The sequence below is a fragment of the Melanotaenia boesemani genome, chromosome 2 (genome assembly GCF_017639745.1).
Source record: "Melanotaenia boesemani isolate fMelBoe1 chromosome 2, fMelBoe1.pri, whole genome shotgun sequence".
NCBI classification, from domain to species: Eukaryota; Metazoa; Chordata; class Actinopteri; order Atheriniformes; family Melanotaeniidae; genus Melanotaenia; species Melanotaenia boesemani.
In genome coordinates, this window is record NC_055683.1 from 40,538,256 (window position 1) to 40,560,780 (window position 22,525).

A 22,525-nucleotide genomic window follows, 5' to 3' on the forward strand; every position below is an offset into this window, starting at 1 on the left:
TGAATTCAGGAATGTTTTTACATTGTTTTTGTGAATGACGAACAGTTTAATGAAATTTTGCTGTAATAATTATGGTCTAATCGATCATTAATTAGAGTTTTAAGGAGAAAGGCCGTTATCGTGGTCAGCTTCATGCTCGTGGAGAAGTGAACGGTAGGGATTGTCCTGCAGGTCAGAACCCGCCGCCATCTGCAGCCGGTTTCCGGTTTATGTGTCAACATGGACTCATGCAGATTATAAATAAAAACAGAGAAATGGAACAAAGACCACAGAGCAGAAACAGCAAGACCGACTTTATTTCACAGTTCAGTTTACAGTAACATCAGAGAGCATGCTGTTAGACCGGGCCAGAACCGACCCAAGGACCGTTAGACCGGGCCAGAACTGATCCAGGACCATTAGACGGGCCGACCTGGAACCGTTAGACTGGGACAGAGTCAGTGTGGGGTTAAAAACTGCAGGACTAACATGTCAGAGTTTAGTACTTTACAGATTCTAACCGGCAACTTGTGGGGGGGGGGTTGATGCAGGATGAAGATGCTGCAGAGCACCTGGACTTGAACCAGAACCAGAACCTGTCCACATTCAGTCTGACCGCTTCCTCTTCAACACGGACTCACTTTGATCTGGAAAGTTTCTGGTCACACGACTTCCATCAACACCACGGGAGACGTTGGTGTTTCAGGAAAACGGGAACATTGAGGGAAGAGATGCAGTTTTCCAGACGGAAGGAAAAGTTCCAGGTTAGGAGAAAAGTGCAACAACTGAAAGGAAACACTCCAGTAAACTCAGACGTCGGAGAAATCCTTCCGGAAGCTGATCCTGATAAAACCAGTTCATCTTTTCATGAGAGGAAAATTCTTCCAGCCTCATCACCATCATCATCATCGTCATCATCACTACCCTCACCATCACGATCATCATCACATCATCACCATCATCATCATCATCACCACCATCACCATCATCATCACCCTCACCCTCACCATCATCATCATCATCATCACCACCATCATCACCAACATCATCATCACCATCATCATCACCACCATCACCATCCTCACCATCATCATCATCACCATCACCATTATCATCACCATCATCATCATCACCACCATCATCATCACCACCGTCATCATTACCATCACCATCATCACCATCATCATCATCATCACCACCATCACCATCATCATCACCATCACCATCATCATCACCACCATCATCATTACCATCACCATTATCATCACCACCATCATCATCATCATCACCATTATCATCACCATCATCATCATCATCATTACCATCATCACCATCATCATCATCACCACCGTCATCATTACCATCACCATCATCATCATCATCACCACCATCACCATCATCATCACCATCATCATTACCATCATCACCACCACCATCATTACCATCACCATCATCATCACCATCATCATCATCATCACCACCATCACCATCATCATCACCACCATCATCACCACCGTCATCATTACCATCACCATCATCACCATCATCATCATCATCACCACCATCACCATCACCATCATCATCATCACCACCATCATCACCACCATCATCATTACCATCACCATCATTATCATCACCACCATCATCATCATCACCATCATTATTACCATTCATCATCACCATCACCATCATCATTACCATCATCATCACCATCATCATTACCATCATCATCATCATCACCACCACCATCATCATCATCATTATCATCATCATCATCATCATTACTCATCACCACCATCATCGTCATTCATCACCACCATCATCACCACCATCGTCACCCTCAGTCTCCCCTGAACAGAGAAATATTCTTCACTCTTCGAATCCATGAGTCTAACGTCATTCCAACACACAGAAAGTGATTCTGATCCAACATCTTGCTGCCAGGAATTCTGGGAAATCCGTTCACATAAACACATCACACACCTCTGTCTGTAGTTGAGGGAAGCTAGGAGGAGGGTGGAGGGCCTCCAGTCAGACCTCCGCCCGCCTCCCCATCCTGCTGTCCAGTCCGGTTCGGTTTCTGCAGCAGGAGGCGGAGTCAAGCTGACATCCACTGACAAGGTGAGGTTCTCAGTGCACCTCAAGTCCATCTTGGCACTTAAAGACCCGACACGCTCAGGAACTGGATCCAGTCACGTTGCTGACATCATCAGGACCAGGATGATGATGATGATGAAGAAGCAGGTGTTATTTACAAAGTCTTCATCAGGTCTGACAAGAAATCCTGAACCCCCAAGACAGGACTCCTGAGGTCCACACAGACCCAGGACCAACTCTGAACTAGACCCAGATCCAGACCCTGTGTCCAGGATCAGATCCAAGATGTAGAGCCAGGTCCAGAACCAGTCTGAGTTCTTTCTTTTTCATCGTTTCGTTTTTTGCTTTCAGACGTTTGAAAGTCTCGTTTAGTTTTCAGAGATCAATAAAATTAATTGATCTGTAGAATTTCTGCTGAGTCATTGTTTTATCATTGACCTATCAGAGCAGCTCCTCTTCCTCCTGTTCGTCACGTGCACGGCTACACGTGCACTCTGGTGCCTGCAGTTGGATGAAACTAAAAGGGATGAGAGGAAGAGGAGGAAGAGGAAGATCTGGAGACACTTTGTTCCTTCGCATCAGTCTTTCTCCCGTCTTCACACGACTCTCTGTGATTGGCCAGTCAGACACCTCTTCGGCCAATCAGCTGTGAGTATAGATGAGGCAGCGATGGAGAAGCTGAGGATGATGAAGCTGAGGATGATGAAGCTGAGGATGATGAAGCTGGAGTTGGCGGTTCACCTCCGACAGGAGGCAGCGGAGGAGCTCCTCTCATCACTGGAACAAACAAACAAAGAGGTGAGTACAGAATAGAGCTGGTTTCCATAGAGACGGGATCGGCTGGGCGGTCCTACCTCGGTTGGCCTTGCTTGGGTAGATCTTAGTGAAGTGTCGGTTAGTCGTCTGGAGGAGGGAAGTCATCCAGAGGATGGAAGGAATACTTGGACTCAAAGTCATCTGCAGATGGAGAGATGAATCAATATGGATCAATACGGATCAACACGAATCAATACGGATCAACACGAATCAATACGGATCAACACGGATCAATACGAAATCAATACGGATCAACACGATATATACGTATCAATACGTATCAATACGTATCAATACGGAACAAACACGTATCAATACAGATCAATACAGATCAACACGATTCAATACAAATCAATACAGATCAACACGATTCACTACAAATCAATACGGATCAACACGATTCAATACGGATCAATACGTATCAATACGGAACAACACGTATCAATACAGATCAATACAGATCAACACGATTCAATACAATCAATACGGATCAACACGATTCAATACGGATCAATACGTATCAATACGGAACAACACGTATCAATACAGATCAATACAGATCAACACGATTCAATACAAATCAATACAGATCAACACGATTCAATACAAATCAATACGGATCAACACGATTCAATACGGATCAACACGGATCAACACGATTCAATACGGATTAACACGGATCAATACGGATCAACACGATTCAATACGGATCAACACGATTCAATACGGATTAACACAGATCAATACGGATCAACACGATTCAATACGGATCAATACGGATCAACACGGATCAACACGATTCAATACGGATCAACATCGATTCAACACGATTCAATACGGATAAACACGGATTAACACGATTCAATACGGATAAACACGGATCAACACGATTCAATACGGATAAACACGGATCAACACGATTCAATACGGATTAACACGATTCAACACGGATCAACACGATTCAATACGGATCAATACGGATCAACACGGATCAACATGATTCAATACGGATCAACAACGGATCAACACGATTCAATACGGATCAACACGGATTAACACAATTCAATACGAATCAACACGATTCAATACGGATCAACACGAATCAATACGAATCAATACGGATCAACACGGATCAATACGGATCAACACGGATCAATACGATTCAATACGGATCAACACGGATCAACACGATTCAATACGGATCAACACGGATCAATACGATTCAATACAGATCAACACGATTCAATACGGATCAATATGGATCAATACGGATCAACACGGATCAATACGGATCAACACGGATCAAAACGGATCAATACGGATCAACACGGATCAATACGGATCAACATGATTCAATACGGATCAACATGGATCAATACGGATCAACACGGATCAATACGGATCAATACGGATCAACACGGATTCAATACGGATCAACATGGATCAATACGGATCAACACGGATCAATACGGATCAACACAATTCAATACGGATCAACATGGATCAATACGGATCAATACGGATCAACACGGATCAACACGGATCAACACGATTCAATATGGATCAACATCGATCAACACGATTCAATACGGATAAACACGGATTAACACGATTCAATACAGATAAACACGGATCAACACGATTCAATACGGATTAACACGATTCAACACGGATCAACACGATTCAATACGGATAAACACGGATCAACACGATTCAATACGGATTAACACGATTCAACACGGATCAACACGATTCAATACGGATCAATACGGATCAACACGGATCAACACAATTCAATACGAATCAACACGATTCAATACGGATCAACACGAATCAATACGAATCAATACGGATCAACACGGATCAATACGGATCAACACGGATCAATACGATTCAATACGGATCAACATGGATCAACACGATTCAATACGGATCAACACGGATCAACACGATTCAATACGGATCAACACGATTCAATACGGATCAATACGGATCAACACGGAATCAACACAATTCAATACGAATCAACACGATTCAATACGGATCAACACGAATCAATACGGATCAACACGATTCAATACGGATCAACACGGATCAACACGATTCAATACGGATCAACACGGATCAATACGGATCAACACAATTCAATACGGATCAACACGGATCAATACGGATCAATACGGATCAACACGGATCAACACGGATCAACACGATTCAATACGGATCAACATCGATCAACACGATTCAATACGATAACACGGATTAACACGATTCAATACGGATAAACACGGATCAACACGATTCAATACGGCATTAACACGATTCAACACGGATCAACACGATTCAATACGGATAAACACGGATCAACACGATTCAATACGGATTAACACGATTCAACACGGATCAACACGATTCAATACGGATCAACACGGATCAACACAATTCAATACGAATCAACACGATTCAATACGGATCAACACGAATCAACACGAATCAATACGAATCAATACGGATCAACACGGATCAATACGGATCAACACGGATCAATACGATTCAATACGGATCAACACGGTATCAAACACGATTCAAATACGGATCAACACGGATCAACACGATTCCATACGGAATCAACACGATCAATCACGGATCAATACGGATCAACACGGATCAACACAATTCAATACGAATCAACACGATTCAATACGGATCAACACGAATCAATACGGATCAATACGGATCAACACGATTCAATACGGATCAACACGGATCAACACGGATCAACACGATTCAATACGGATCAACACGGATCAACACGATTCAATACGGATCAACACGGATCAATACGGATCAACACGGATCAATACGGATCAACATGGATCAATACGGATCAACACGGATCAATACGGATCAATACGGATCAACACGGATCAACATGATTCAATACGGATCAACATGGATCAATACGGATCAACACGGATCAATACGGATCAACACGATTCAATACGGATCAACATGGATCAATACGGATCAACACGGATCAATACGGATCAACACGGATCAATACGGATCAACACGGATCAACACGGATCAATACGGATCAACACGGATCAATACGGATTAACGCAGATCGATGTGGATCAAAACAGGTGATGATGGAGGGATGGAGGAGGACTCACCAACGAAGGAGCGGGGGATGGAGGAGGAGTGTCCGTTGCGGAGAGGAGGGGGAGGTGGGGGAGGACCAGCAGGGGTGCGGGAGGGTGGTGGAGGAGGCTTTCCTCTGGTGGGGGGGTCAGAGGAGAGGGAGGGGCTACCATGTGTCCTGTAGGGAGGAGGGGGCGGAGCTTCTCTGCCGCCCGCTCTCAACGACGACGACTGGACCGGAACCGGAGGAGCTGAGGAGAGACCAGAGAGGTGATCAATACATAGGATCTGACAGGGAACTTCTTCCATCAGCCAATCACAGACCAGACCACCTCAGTCAGGAACCAGCAGGACTATCGGAAAGGGCTGCCTCATCAGTCTCCAACAGATCTGATTGGTCAGGAGGCAGGGCTTTGACCTGATACCCTGGCGATATGACCCACTAAAGGCCCATCTCTGCTCCCGTACGTACGTAAACAGCAACATCCGTTTCAAACTTTGTCATATGTCGCTGTCTTCACGCTTCCGTGCATGTTTCATGTTGCCACGGTGAAGTCAGTCCTCCAAAAGGGGGCAGTACTCATTTCAGAGTTCACTGATGAGCCAACGTCAGTTTCAGACACCAGTTGGCGGCGGTAACACGTCGCTATGACGATGTTTCCAACCGCCCAACACTCCCTAAATACTTTCCTAGGCTTTATTCAAAAGCTCTACAGTTGTCCTCGTCTTCATTCTTCCTCTGCTTTTGTTCCCTTCCTGATCCGCTTCTTCTCTGTTTTGTTTCTTTCACTGGTCGCATGTCAGCTATTCCGCTCAGCACTGCCCCCCGTGGTTTCTGGTGGTATTGCTCCGTCTCCTGCGTCAAGTGAAAATGGTCCAAATTACATAGGTAACTGATGCAGGAGACAGATGAACCTGTCCGTCTACAAATCCATCTGTCTATCCGTCTGTCTGTGTATCCGTCTGTCTACGTTAGGGCTGCAACGATTAGTCGACGTTGTCGACAATAGTCGACATTAAAAATAGTAGACAACGAATTTAGCCGTTGACTATTGTCGGCAAAAAAGAAAAAAGAAAAAAAACTACAGAGTGAGACATCGTCTTCTAAGCCTATCTCTGCTGAGAGTTGCACAATGCACATGCGCAAAGAGGGGAAAAAACAAAGAGTGAGACATCGTCTCCTTTTTTTATCTATGCTGAGAGTTGCACATGCGCAGTGAAGTCCGCCAGGGGAAAAACATGGTGGCGGACCAGAGAGGAAAACCGCGGCGGAGAACGGTAAAAGTCTGGGATAACTTCACGTTAAACTTATAAAATAAATTAAATACATGTGAGATTTGTAAAGCTGACCTTGTGTACCACAGAAGTACGTCTGCAATGCTCGAATATTTATAGAGGAACGTCGGACTTACTTAACAACCTCATGCAAGATTTAAAAGCTGAAAGTGAAATAAGATCCATTTATAATAATCGTGAGATACATAATCCGATTGGTCGACTAGTCGTTTTAAATAGTCGGTGACTAATCGACCATCAGAATAGTTATTAGTTGCAGCCCTAGTCTACGTATCCGTCTACGTATCCGTCTGCCTGCGTATCCATCCATCTACGTATCCGTCTGTCTACGTATCCGTCTACGTATCCGTCTGCCTGCGTATCCATCTATCTACGTATCCGTCTGTCTGCGTATCCGTCCGTCTACGTATCCGTCTCTCTACGTATCCGTCTACCTGCGTATCCATCCATCTACGTATCCGTCTGCCTGCGTATCCATCCATCTACGTATCCGTCTGCCTGCGTATCCATCCATCTACGTATTCGTCTGCCTGCGTATCCATCCATCTACGTATCCGTCTGTCTACGTATCTGTCTGTCTACGTATCCGTCTACATATCCATCCATCTACGTATCCGTCTGTCTACGTATCCGTCTACATATCCGTCCATCTACGTATCTGTCTGTCTACGTATCCGTCTACATATCCATCCATCTACGTATCCGTCTGTCTACGTATCTGTCTGCCTACGTATCCGTCTACATATCCATCCATCTACGTATCCGTCTGTCTACGTATCTGTCTGTCTACGTATCCGTCTACATATCCATCCATCTACGTATCCGTCTGTCTACGTATCTGTCTGTCTACGTATCCGTCTACATATCCATCCATCTACGTATCCGTCTGTCTACGTATCTTTCTGTCTACGTATCCGTCTACATATCCATCCATCTACGTATCCGTCTGTCTACGTATCTTTCTGTCTACGTATCCGTCTACATATCCGTCCATCTACTTATCCGTCTGCCTGCGTATCCATCCATCTACGTATTCGTCTGCCTGCGTATCCATCCATCTACGTATTCGTCTGCCTGCGTATCCATCCATCTACGTATCCGTCTCTCTACGTATCTGTCTATGTATCCATCTACATATCCGTCCATCTACGTATCCGTCTGTCTACGTATCCGTCTACATATCCGTCCATCTACGTATCCGTCTGCCTGCGTATCCATCCGTCTACGTATCAGTCTGCGTATCGCTCCGTCTGCAACCTACATACATGGGCCTTGACACATGTCTGTTATCCAGAACTGGACCTGAAAATCCTGATCCTTAGTCTGGATCCCGGGTGAGTCGGATTAATCAGAAACAGGTCCAGGTGACAAGTTTGCATTTTCTCATGTGACGTGTGCATAGCTCCTGACTAGAGGTGGGCGGAGCTTAGAGAGTTTCTTGCTTTAAACCGCAGACAGTAAAATGGCTGAATGGATAACAGAAATAAGAAGTAGTCTAGGTCAGGTTCTGTTATCTCAGTGGGACTTCTCTGGTAAAATAAAGGTTAAATAAAAAATAAAGAATTAAAATAAGAAAAACTCAACAGTGATTTAAAATAGAATCAAGTCAAATGAAGTAAAAGTTTAACATATATTTAAATAAAATGTCAATGCCAGCTTTATTTTTTTAAATAGAAAAGAAATATTTTCAGCTGGAAAATAAACTGGGCTGAGAAATCCTTTTATAAAAATCCTGGAAAATGATTCCCAATCCAGACTCACTAAAGAATGAAGGAAAACAGAAAGTACTTACATTCATTCTTAAAAAATAAAAAGTGAAATTTTAGATCAGACAATAAAACCAAAACTAAATAAAAAAAATAAAATAAATTTGAAGCAAAGCAGAAAAGAGAAACAAAAATCTGTTAACTGAACATGATTTATTTATTTTAATTTGTAGAAATATGAAAGCATCTGGATCCTACATTACCCATAATGCACCTGCAGCCATTTAAACATCCAACATGGCTGCCGTGTCTTGTGACTCACCTGCTCCTCTACCTGCAGCATCTCTGACAGGGGGTGGCGGCCTGTTGGCGCCTTGCTGGGAGGGCGTGGGCGATGCTGGGGGAGGTGGAGGGGCGGGCCCTCTGGTGGAGGTGTGGCCTCCAGGTGAAGGGGCGGTCCTCTTGTTGCTCAGGGAGTTATGGCGCTGCGGCAGCTCAGGTGCCACCTCGCCGCCCCCAGCTGGTCCATTGGTAATGCGATAGGGCGGAGGGGGCGGAGCCAGAGAGGATGAGGAGGTGGGGTTTCCTCCTGAAGTGGGAGGACGTCTGCTGTTACTAGGAGACGGTGGGGGTTTAGAGGGGAGGGGCGGGGTGTTGTTAGGAGTTGGTGGGAGGGGCTTCTCTCTGTTGTAAGAGGAGGAGGGAGGGGAAGGGGCGTTACCACGACGACAGAGAGGAGGAGGGGGAGGTGGGGCAGAAGAGGAGTGCTTCATGCCGGTGGAAGGGGAGGAGGCTGCAGAGGATGGGGTGGAGGGGGAGGGGGAGGAGGAAAGGTTGGGGAGGGAGGGACATTGACAGCGAGGCGTCTCCATCGGCGACAACGCCTGAGGGGAGGGGCTCTCTGCGTCGTCACGGCGATGGCTTGGGGGACGAGGAGCAGCAGCCCGGGTGGAAGAACGACCCGCAGAACCATCTGGAAAAGATCAAAACACAAACCTGAAATCTGAAACAGAAAAATCTTTCACTCTCCAGGTACCAGTTATTTAATCATGTAAAATAATAGATACAAAAAGATAAAATATTTACACAACAAAAGAATAAAATTTACCAAACTTCAACTCCTCACCTCCTACTGCTCTCAGTTTGGGAACTCCGCCAGGGAACAGGCCTCCGATTGGAGGAGCCGAGCCTGATGGGCTTCCAGCTGCGCTGCTATTGGCTCCTGCAGCTGCTCCGCCTCTTTTGGGCTCTGAGAACCACAACCATTGGACAAGTGAGTGAAGGCTGAGGTGATGATGTCACTGCTCTACACCAACTCAATGATGACATCATTGATGACATCATGGACATGATGGATTAGTGTGTGGGATGCAGGTGAGGACAGGTGAGGACAAGTGGCAATGAGGTGATGTGAGGTGAAGAGAAGAGAGACTTTACGCTCCCACACCGCTCCGATGACATCATCGCCAGCAGAACAAACAGTCAGAAACACGTTAGCTCTACCTTATGACATCATAAATGTGGTCACATGAGTACTTCATGCAACATGGAGCCTGTCACACATTTCATCAGAAAGCTGCTGATAAATAACAATAAATACAAATAAAAAAATTCACAATCTGGAGCTCAGGTAGAACAGTCAGGTAAAGCCCAACCAGGTGACCTGTCAGGCTCCTCCCCCTCCCTCTCTGGCCACCAAACCCCATCAGCTGCATCAGTCAAAGCATTTAAATAGAAAAACTAATTTCATATAAAAATCTGATTTTCGTTCTTCAGCTGGTCCAGTTGGACTAAAACTGGTGAGCTGTACTGAGCGCGCTCAGAGGTTCCTGTCCCAGGACTGCTGCTGGCTCCACCCTGAGCCGTTCTCACATTCTGGGTACGGCCCACAAATCACCGGTTGTCCTTTACCTCCCTCTGATGAACTGTACCGCCCCTCCCACCCTGGAAATCACCTGTCTGAACTCCCACCGTCGGGACGTTGCAGAGCTTTGAAAACAAAATCAGTTTCTATGCAGATGCCATCTATGCACTAAAGTCTAGTTTTACTGGGTTCTATTGAATGGTTTACTATTTATTTTTATTGTATGTTGTTTTTGTTACTTTTGAACATTCTGCACCTGATTCTGAGCAGAAAGACCTACTTACACCAGTTTAAACCAGTTTAGACCAGCTTAGACACATTTACCAGAATCATCAGAAATATGATGGAGCAGCTGTCCATGTTGCTGTGCACATGCACGCACACACACACACACACACACACACACACACACTAGCCTGTAATGGGACGGACAGCTCCGGATGGATCTTTCTGTGGTCTCCAACTCTGCTGGTGCGTTCAGGATCCAGTGTGACAGAACGCTGATTCCAGTTCTGTCTAAAGACCAGACATGAACAACTTGTCTGTCCAGCAGAGTCGGAACCGCAGAAGCATCCAGAGTCTGCCATCCTCTCAGGTCCCTGCAGGGAAGCATGCAGCTACAGCAGCAGCGTGGTGAGGACTACAGCAGCTCTGCAGGAGGCTGCAGGTGTGGGCTAGCAGCCGCTCCGTCACCCATCCATACGCGGCAGGTAGATGGCTTCGCCTGCGCCGCCGCCCGAGTCCCCGCCGCTCCAAACGCAGACAGAGAGGAGAAACATGGTGAAACGGTGCCGACAGGACAACGAAGACGGGTCAGATGGAGAACAGAAACAAACAGAGGAACCTGGAGTGTTCGTGATGTGTTCACTGTTCGAGTCTGTCTGTTAACGTGGGTGTCCTCATGTTTCTGTTAGCCGTTACCGTGTTGTGTTTAGGGACATGAAGATTTCTACCTGCCGAGTTACTGCTATGTAGCGTGTGTGTCAGTAAATGATGCTGTGATCCAGTTTTGGCTCTCGGACCACTGTTTGACCTCCCATTTTACCTGGAGACATCAGGAGAGCCTTCACAAGCACCTGTTTACTCTGATCACTTGTTTGTTTGTGTTTTCTTGGTGACCCGTTTGGACCCACCCAGAATCTGTCCTCGTTAACACGTCTTTCTCCTCCAATCAGCTGACAGGACCATGTGACCACTGAGCTGCTTCAGACTGCGTCACATGACCCATGTGTCAGACCAGCTGTTTACAGAGCTGAACAACAACCTGACCAGTGAAGGAGTCTATCAGCAAATGGTAACCATGGTTACCGTTTCTCTGCTCCTATTAGTTCAACTGAAAGTGGTAAAGATAAGATCAATGACCCCTGCTAACATCGGGACCTTCTAACATCTGGACCTGCTAACATCGGGACCTGCTAACATCGGGACATGCTAACATCGGGACCTGCTAACATCGGGACCTGCTAACATCGGGACCAGCTGACATCGGGACCAGCTGACATCGGGACCTGCTGACATCAGAACATGCTGACATCGGGACCTTCTAACATGTGGACCTGCTAACATCGGGACCTGCTAACATCGGGACCAGCTGACATCGGGACCTGCTAACATCGGGACATGCTAACATCGGGACCTGCTAACATCGGGACCTGCTAACATCGGGACCAGCTGACATCGGGACCAGCTGACATCGGGGACCTGCTGACATCAGAACATGCTGACATCGGGACCTTCTAACATCGGGACATGCTAACATCGGGACCTGCTAACATCGGGACCAGCTGACATCGGGACCTGCTAACATCGGGACATGCTAACATCGGGACCGGCTAACATCGGGACATGCTAACATCGGGACATGCTAACATCGGGACCAGCTGACATCGGAATCTGCTGACATCGGGACCAGCTGACATCGGGGACATGCTAACATCGGGACCTGTTGACATCGGGACCAGCTGACATCGGGACATGCTAACATCGGGACCTGCTGACATCGGGACCTGCTGACATCGGGACCTGTTGACATCGGGACCAGCTGACATCGGGACCAGCTGACACTGGGACCAGCTGACCCGGCCTTGTTAAGCCCCTCCCCCTGTGGACAGGAACATGGCGGCTGTCTAGCCTAGCGCAGCCTCCTGCAGCCTGTAGGATCAGAGAAGATTGAGGTCTTACTCTCCAGGGACAGAGCAGAGCTCTGTTCTCCAGCTGTCTTCTTGGTCTCCATGGACGGCGCCCCCTGCTGTCTGGGCTGGTTCTGCTGGTGTAGGTACTGGTATAAACGAATGTATGGGTGCTCTGTGGGGGGCGGAGTCTTACTGTCGAGCAGCGGGGCGCTGCGGTCGTTCACCACCGCCACCCTTCTTCAGCTTGGTGCCTTTACAGATGTCAGACAGCAGAGCGCCGCGGCCTCTCACCTCCTCTCTGCTCAGCTTGGGGGGGGCTGGTGTTGGCCTGGGGGGGGACAGGAGGACAGACGGTGAAAGGATGCTGCAGGATGACGGCAGACATCTCTGGGTTTACTCTGGCTCACCTGGCTGAGGGTGGGGGGAGGCGGTGGTCCCCTGGTGGAGGAGGAGGGGGAGGGATGGGCATCCTGATGATCGAACACACACCTGATCACCTGGAAACAGCACACACACACACACACACACACAGGTAGAGTGAATATCAGCTCAACACAGCTGGTTAAAAGGGACCATCTCCTGGCTCCAGTCCCGGTTCCAGTCCGGACTCCAATCCTGACTCCAGTGCCGGCTCTAGTCCTGGCTCTAGTCCAGACTCCAGTCCCGACTCCAGTCCCGGCTCCGGCTCCAGTCCAGGAAACCTGTTCTATGGGAAACTTGGGTGTTCTGGCCACGGCTGCGTGGCACGGAAGCAGAGAAGAGAAGATAGCTGAGGATTCACTGCGAAGCAAAAGAGAAACTTTTCTCTGGACTAATGAAGAAGTTGAGCTTCTTCTTCAAAAAATGCTTGACTACAAAAAACTCGAGGAAGGGTGGATGGGGAATCGGTTCATCACACTGACGTCACATCCTCTAGGGGTGTGGTTACGCTGTAGGCACAGTACCGCAGTCGGTAGAGGACTCAAACGGATCCGCTTTGGTACCTGGCTTCAGACATGGTCGGCTTCATGGAGGCTGATCCCTGCTTCGTGGGGAGGTAAGGGGGGTTTGCTGAAATACTTGAACAGTTTTACTGCAATCAGGCGTCGTGGGGACGGCCCTAAGGGGTTTCATTACAGTACTGGCCAGAATCATTCAGGTCTACTCTCAATCCTTCATCCAGACCACATGAGACCAGGTCTAGTCTAATCAGGACCAGAGTCACATGAATGATGTCCAAGAACCAGATCATAGATGCTGCTTGTTTTCAGGACCAGAGATAACATCTAGACCAGGTCATCAGGACTCTGGAGACCGTCTATGTGTTTCTAAAGCATCAGACCAGGTCTCTCTGTGAACCCAGTCCTTAGAGCAGCCCTGCACGGACAAGATCAGCTTTGTGCACCTGGACTGAATCCTGGTTTCATGTCTTAAACCAGAATATGGAGCGTTTTTGACGACCTGGGTCTGAACCGGGTCTGCAGTCACAAATCTTGGTCTAGGATCTCTCAGACCTTAGATGGTCAACAAACTGCCTGAAGACAGTCTAACGACCACAGTGTCTCCGACAACGATTATTCTGTTCCTTATAATACAGCTTGGTGGAGCTAGCTCAGTTAGCTCGAGGCTAACATCGGCCTGGATCTGGATCTCTGTGGGATGCTGAGCTTACCCTGTCGCCTCGGATCTGAGCGCCAGGTGTTCGCTGGAAAAAGGGACACCTGTCTCACATAAACCGGACCGTGCCTTCAACGCGGTCCAAGAAGCTCCTGCTCATTGATGCGCAGTTAGCTTAGCGCCTAGCTCAATCTGCTAGCTAGCTGCTAGCGTAAACAGCAGGAGCGCGCGGCATCACCGGGCACACACGACAGGTGAGATGGATGACTCGTACCTGCGAGCGTCAGCCTCCCTCCCGCCGCTTAGCTCATGCCTCCAGGTGCCTGATGGAGGGTTTCCGATGTTGCACCTCTTGCTGATTCTCAGTGGACCGTTAGCTCCTCCCGTTAGCCGCTGCAGAATCAACAGGAGGGCACGTGACCTGAACGGAGACGAAGCACTGACGCAGCTGGTGCACGAGCCCGTTAACAGACCGTTACCGTCATTACGGTTGTAATAATAATAATAATAATAATAAAAATAATAATATTAATAATAATAACAATAATAATAATAATAATAACAACAATAATAATAATATTAATAATAATAATAATAACAATAATAATAATAATAACAACAATAATAATAATATTAATAATAATAATAATAACAATAATAATATTAATATTAATAATAATAATAATAATAATAATAATAACAACAATAATAATAATATTAATAATAATAATAATAACAATAATAATATTAATATTAATATTAATAATCATAACAATAATAATATTCCCCTCTTTTGATCATAATGAAACCCATTTCATATTGATCACACCAGAAAAGAAAATTTCATAAGATTAAAGCATAAACGACAAAAAAACACCAAAAATGCATCAAACAAGGATAACCACTGAGGCAGAGATGCACAGTGGATAAAAATGAGAACACCACAATCAGCTAGTGAACCCAAAACTCTGACGGTGTCATCAACCCACTAATGAACACATAAAAACAAAGAAAAAACAATTGAAACAAAAAAACAATGGGAAGACAGAGGAAACAAAAAAACAAAAAAAACAGAAAACCCATAAAAGATAAAAGTAATAAAAGTAATGTATTTGTAGTAAAAAAAAAACCCTTAATGATTATATTCAACAATCAAATCAACTCACCATTTTCCCAATATACATTCAGACAAAACATCAGAAGTTGAAAGTCACAAGGATTCGAGAAACTCCATCATAACTCTGAATGGGGAAATAAAACCCACCCTCAATTCAACACATGTGATTTCCAGCAAAAAACAACAAAAAAAAAACACATCAGAATACATATGAATGAGATGAAGAGCAAACTAAGATGACTAAACAGAAAACTATCCACACAATCTAAACTTCATCATCACTAGAAAAATCAAGCAGAAGACCAGTATCATCATAACAGATCCGGGGAGGGTAAGCGGGAGGAGAAACCAGGACATCTAACGGGGTGTTAGAAAAATCACCCTGAGCACTAACAAACATCTGGAGGGAATGACCAGGAAATGCAGATGTTATCATAACCTTGAGGCACCGGGGGAGGAAAGTCACCACAAGCCAGCAGGTAATCAGAACAGCAAAAATAGGGCCTAAGACTGCGAGCAAGATATGCCACCAGCCACCTGACTGAAACCAAGACCATAATTCAGAAGAAAAATCAGAGCTATCCTGAGCCTCCATCCCAGATAACAGATCTCTAAGGTGATCCTGAACAGAAGACAGATTAGTAGATATATCAGGAATGAATGTACAACACTCGTCCCCTATAACCTTGCAGGTCCCCCCTTTCAGCTAAGAGAAAGTCCAGAGCCATCCTATTCTGCAGGGTCATGACCCGGAGGGCCTTTAACTCAGGTCCTTCAGCAGCAGACTGCTACACCCACGGTGTAAGAAAGAGGCTCCGCAGATCCTTCATCCCAACTGCTGTCAGACTCTACAACAATCTGTAACCCCTGAACCAGGCTGTCATGTTGTAGTCTGTTTACACTGTTTACACAGTCACTTATACCGTCACCTTATTCTGTTATTGTTTTTTATGTTTATTGTGTTATATTTAACTCTTAAGTTTATCTATTTATTCTTTACTTTTTTATCTTTCACTTTTTAATGCTGCCGTAATAAGTGAATTTCCCGTCCGTGGATCAATAAAGTTTATCTAATCTAATGTAATCTAACACGTCGAACCTTAGTTTTAGAAAAGTGAGACTTTCTAACTCTACAGCTAATGCGTCCATTTGAAAAGCATTGTTACTGTACCATAGTGTGGAAAAAAAAACACCCCCAAGCACTGAGTTAGTGATGGAGATACGGACGCCCTTGTAGTCCATGAGGAGGAGCGAGAACCCCTGAAAGATCTGACAACACACGGAGGTGAGGGATGAGATAAGATAGATAGCTTCTACCACACCAATTTCTAGGCAGATACAAAAGGACTTGAACTGCAAACCAAACCCACATTAGTTGGACAACTATAAACCCTCAGGAGATGGGATAGAAGAGATAGAAGATGGAGATAGAAGAGATAAAGATGGAGATAGAAGAGAGAAGAGATAAAAGATGGAGATAGAAGAGATAGAAGATGGAGATAGAAGAGATAGAAGATGGAGATAGAAGAGATAAAAGATGGAGATAGAAGAGTTAATAGGGACAAACCAGGACAACTTAAACATGACTCTCTCCTGCACACAACGTAAAATTAGGATCCTTACAGGGAGGTCTATCCAGCAGTAAAAAAAACCCACATGAAGCAAGGATGGTGTGATTACAGGTACTGCTTACGCCTAAAAGCATAGACACATCAAAACAAGGCATCTCAAAACACAACGGGGCGGCCACTGCATGTACAGAACTAGAAGGCGTCACAGACTTAGAAATCAGGTGATCAGTCTTGCTGGAGAAGTCTCTGTGAAATCTAATAGACTGAAATGAAAAATCATGCATCCATGGACAAAACTTCAGAAGCAAAGAAGCATTGAGAAATGTGTACTGTTAGATTTACCCACTGATCTGGCAGCCAGGAAGGATAGCCCCAGCCGCTCTCCAGTCTCCAGTCGGTGTGGCATGAAGGATCAGAGAACACACGTAACATGTGCTATTAATCACTTTGGTTGTGGTCTGCTTAGCAAGTGCATACCACAAGTTGTCATGTTCATCATATTGATTGATGACATGGCGTCGCCGTCTGTGTAACTCAGGAACTGAAAATGTACCAGGTGAAGGTGGAACAGGTGAAACTCCTGCTGTCAGGGCAGACAGCACGTACAGTAGCGAAAACAGTGCTGCTAAAACAAACAGAGGCAGACACCAACATCTGCACTGAAACACCACCAGATGTGCAGGTGGGAGACGGTGTTGACGCATCCAGGGTTCCATTCCTTTTTCCCACAGGGGAAATGAACTGCACACCTTTAGGGCAGGAAAAGGTGTGCAAGCAGCAAACAGGCAGATCAGTGGTGGGCTCAGGTCAGAAGGAGCTAGGAAAATCCAGTTGTGTTGCTAGGCTCACCCGCTCTGTCCGGGGCCACGACGTCCCGTTGCTAGGCTCACCCGCTCTGTCCCGGGGCCACGACGTCCCGTTTGCTAGGCTCACCCGCTCTGGTCCGGGGCCACGACGTCCCGTTGCTAGGCTCACCCGCTCTGTCCGGGGCCCACGACGTCCAGTTGCTAGGCTCCTTCTCAGGCTAAGGGCCAGGCGATACAGCTGCACCCTCGGGGGGGGCACGGGACGTGTCCCTGGACTCGATGGAATGGGCACAGCCTGAAGGGGTCCACAGAACCGCTGGGACCCACAGTGCATCCTTTTGAGGTTCTTAGTCAGACCCAGTCTCCGGGACGGATCGAATGGCACACGGTTTCCGCAGACGTGGAAACACGTCACGAACAAACTACAATCCAGCAATTCTGCATCAGTGTGTGAAACCCATTTCAGCTGGTTGTGGGAGAGCTGCTGATCCTGTAAAGCCTCAGAAAGCACAAGGAAATGGTTTCACAATAAAACAACACTGAATCCTCACCAATGACGATTCCAGGTTGGGCCGGCTCAGTTCCAAGACCAGGAGGCCTGCTAGAGAGAACCTGAAATGGACTGAGGTTCAACCTTGTCCGTTACAATCCTCCTGCAGGTCAGGAGGAGGTAGAGAGCCGTCAGCATGCAAAGCAGAGGATGTGAAGGGAGGGGAACAGGGGCAGAGGAGAGAGGGAGCGAGGAGGAGAAGAAGGGAGACATCAAGCGAGAGACGGCGGAGTGAGACAGACAGGAGTAACGGTGCCTGCTAAGTCTCAGCAACCCGAGACACGTCCAAAACAGCTTACCGTCCGGTTTTTAGAGCGGTGACTGCGTCAGCCACCTCACATAACAACCAGCATTAGGAGAGAAAGATGTGGACAAAACAAACTTTCTAAAACACATAAACATTCCCTCAAACCACATATTAGTGTCATACATTGCACATAACCAACATAAACATATCAGATAATTTTTATTACAACATCTGCTTGTTCCTGTAATCTAGAAAAAACAAGTTATTATGAAATGACCAGACTATACGACTGGATCCTGAAGGCCTCTGCTCCGGTATCACCCCTGTGAAAGCAGCATCATCAGCAGTATGATAAGATGAACTAAAACAGCACATGCACCCGTATCCATGGTGATAATATCCTTCCTGTAAAAGTTTATCCCAGAATGTCATAAGTGTCAAAATCATGTTTGATTTTTCAAACGTACACAACACATATCAAAAGAGATTTAGTGTAGACGTCTTTTCCCTGTAGATAGATCAGCGTCATCAGTCCTGCTTATCAGAAAATAAAGGTGTTTCTGGTTAATACATCAGAGTAACAGTATTATGAAACACAGCATCCATCCCTGTGTGGAAGCAGAGCAGCGTCCTGGAGAAAATCCTGCTGGAAGGAAAAGGTCGAGTAAAGTCCGTCAGTTCGTTCAGGTCAGTCAGAACTTTGTCAGTTACGTCACTCGTTCTGCAGAAAGGCCAAATCAGAGCAGGTAGATTTTCCCTGCATGTAGGAGGATCCATAAAGGCCAATATCACATAGTTTTGGAAAGACATGAAGTCTGCTGGAGTTTTCTTAATCTAGTTATTAAACTCCGAGATGATAAGGACATTAAATCAAGTTAAATTGCTTTTAATTATGTGTCCATCATCAGCCAAGTTTTTGCTCGAGCAGCTTTTTCTTTTGTTCTTTTACAATTTCTTTATTTTATTTTCCAAGAGAATCATTTTAAAACATCCATGGATATCAGATTATTATGAAATAGTTTGTATTTTTCTCCAGGTACATCTCTGTATTAATTCTTACAGTGCACCTTCCCATGTTATTTCAAATAGCAACAACAACCAAAAAAACCTATTTTATCTATATTAACGTAGGTTTGTGGAGCTAGTTTTAAACTTTCCCTTCTTTTACTTTAACTAATTTCCATCTGGTTATTTGGTGACCGTTAAAAGAGGAGCTCCTTAACTTTATTTTAATTTTTTTTTTATTCCCATTTATTAATCAACATTTTCTCAAAGTGCCCGGGATTCATTTATTTGTTTTTAGACAGATTTCAGATCTTTAGTTTGCTGGTTGAAACATAGATCAGGCCTTCAGTGTTTATTCTTTAAAGTAAAATAGCACGTATTTTCCCTTTTTTATAGATGTTTGAGACCTTGATCTCAAAGAGCCATGTTATCCATTTTAACTTAGCAATGAGCCATGACAGATCAATACCAAAGAAAATGATTCCAGTATATGTGGATGTGGCTGCAAATAACCCCTAAATGCAGCATGTTATGGTTCACACATGAGACCACGGCTCAAAGTTATTATGCAGCCTTTTGAAGAGCAAAATGGAAGCTGTTTCTGGTTTATTATAAATTATAGGTACCAAGATATTCAAAACCTTAACTTAACCCAACTGTGAGCAAAAAATAAAATAATCGGGACCCAGAGACACACGAGCAGTTTTTGGTGCGAATTACGCACACACTTAAAGTTGACAGGAAATCAGGGAAGTTGCAGTTCGCATCACCACACAGAACCAAGCAGGAAAACTGCTGTTCGGTATTTGGGGCCCTTTACCCCTCTGGCAGGAAGGTTTACTCACTCTCACTGCTTCAGCTGTAGGAATGAGAGAAACCATCTTATCAGATCCTGGGTCAGCGGTTAGACGGGGTAAAGGGGGTGTCCTTCAAGCTGGATTCGCAGCAGAAGAAAAACATCACTGCAGGTTCAAGAGGGATAGAAATCCAGTCTTCGGCCTTCTCACACACACTCAACAACACGCTGATGTCATCAGTCACACCCATCCATCACCCTGCAGACACACAGACTCAGAGTCACACACATTTACACCAGCCGGCTCACATACATGCATTACCCCTGTTTCACTCACATAGCTGTAGGGAGGAGCATGCGGGATGCGGAAGCAGGAAGCATCCCTTCTGTTCTTCTGTCAGACTGAGCACAGCTGCAGCCACGTGCTCATTCCACTTTACAGATGACACCTTTAAAGTTTCTGGAGTGTGATTAAACCATTGTGTTTCAAATCTCTCATCAGGTTCCCGTGAGATGTTAGCAATGCACACAGTTCTGAGCAGGGCTGGAGACAGAGGGGGAAAGATTTTACCTCAGTCAGCTGCTGCAGAAAAAATTTGGCTCGGGAACTCCCAACAATAGCACACAGGATTTCCCAGGGGGTGTGTCCATGCTGTGATGACGGAGTCAGGGTTGGCCATAACTTTCACTCCATCAGGAGAAGATGTGAGACAAATGTTTAACCGACACATCAAATCTCGACCCAAAAAAGTTGACCGGACCAACTTCAGACAGCAGAAATGAATGTTTAAATTTACACCCCAAGAGTAAATTACACCCAAGGGGTGCGGTCAACCATTTCTTTCACGGTGGTCCCAGACGCAGAGATTGAATGCACAAAATTACCAGACATCTTAAGCGGCACAGGAAACTCAGAAGCCCTCAACTGATCTAGTTGCACCAGAGTCTACCATGAATTCAACGGTCTTACTCGACACCTCGACTTGTAGGTTTGGGAAAATCTTGTAGGCCTCAGCCGTTAAATGCGTATTTTCGCTGCTATACATCTTCGTCGGTATGCATCTGCTTTCGAGCACAGAGATAAGCATGGTTAATTTAGTCAAAGTCAGAGGAAACAGCAAGCGTCTCTTCATTGCAACAGAGCGAGGGAAAACTGCACGTGTTCATCAGTGTTGTGACCTTCAGCGGGTGTGTGTGGTGTGTGTGTGTGTGGGAGCTGGTTGTGTTATCTGTAGTTTGTTTACATTGGGTGTCTGTGTGCTGGCAGCAGAGCAGGAGGAAAAGGAGAGGAGAGCTTTCATTTACTGGGTCAAAACTTTGTGTGTGTAAGTTACGTCACCCAGAGATGTGGAGCGTCCCCCGTGATCCATCATTGGCTGCCACACCCCCCCCTTTCAATCTGAAGGGGCAAGTTGCCGGCCCCGGTTTTTTAGGCGACGCGGACACTCAGCCTTCCAGTGTCCCAGCTGTCCGCAGATATGACATGCGTCATGATGGCAGCCACGTCCTCGAGAACCACGCCCACGTCCACGTGGAAAGTCACGCCATCTGGCCCCGTTTGGGTTTGGACCAGACAGAGCTGAATACATTGTCATAGCAGCCAGGTGCAGCTCTTTGTCCCCCCTCAGCAGCTCCAGCAGCAGAAAAGAGGAAACTCATCAGCAAACTTTGGCCCAGAGGTCAAAGGGGCAATTGGGTCGCGATCTCAGCGACCTCGGTCTCCGTCCATGTTCGGAAGACCAGAATGGGTCCCAGTCGGACCAGCCACTGAGTGAGTGGTGGAATCAGAGTTCAGGCCATCTT

At 45.9% G+C, this 22,525-nt stretch overlaps 1 protein-coding gene and 1 pseudogene across 2 annotated transcripts in view; both read right to left on the reverse strand.

Moving 5' to 3' along the window:
• Positions 1-2,182: 2,182 nt before the first annotated feature.
• LOC121651373 lies at positions 2,183-15,048 on the reverse strand (annotated as a pseudogene).
• Positions 15,049-17,643: 2,595 nt separating this feature from the next.
• LOC121651305 overlaps positions 17,644-22,525 on the reverse strand; it is a 543,600-nt gene continuing 538,718 nt past the window's right edge. The window contains exon 3 of one of the 2 annotated variants that reach the window (XM_042003408.1): positions 17,644-18,059. The gene's annotated coding sequence lies outside the window, so the exon portion shown is untranslated. Of the gene's footprint in view, positions 18,068-22,525 lie in introns of both variants that reach the window. The other variant, XM_042003398.1, reaches the window with a different exon arrangement.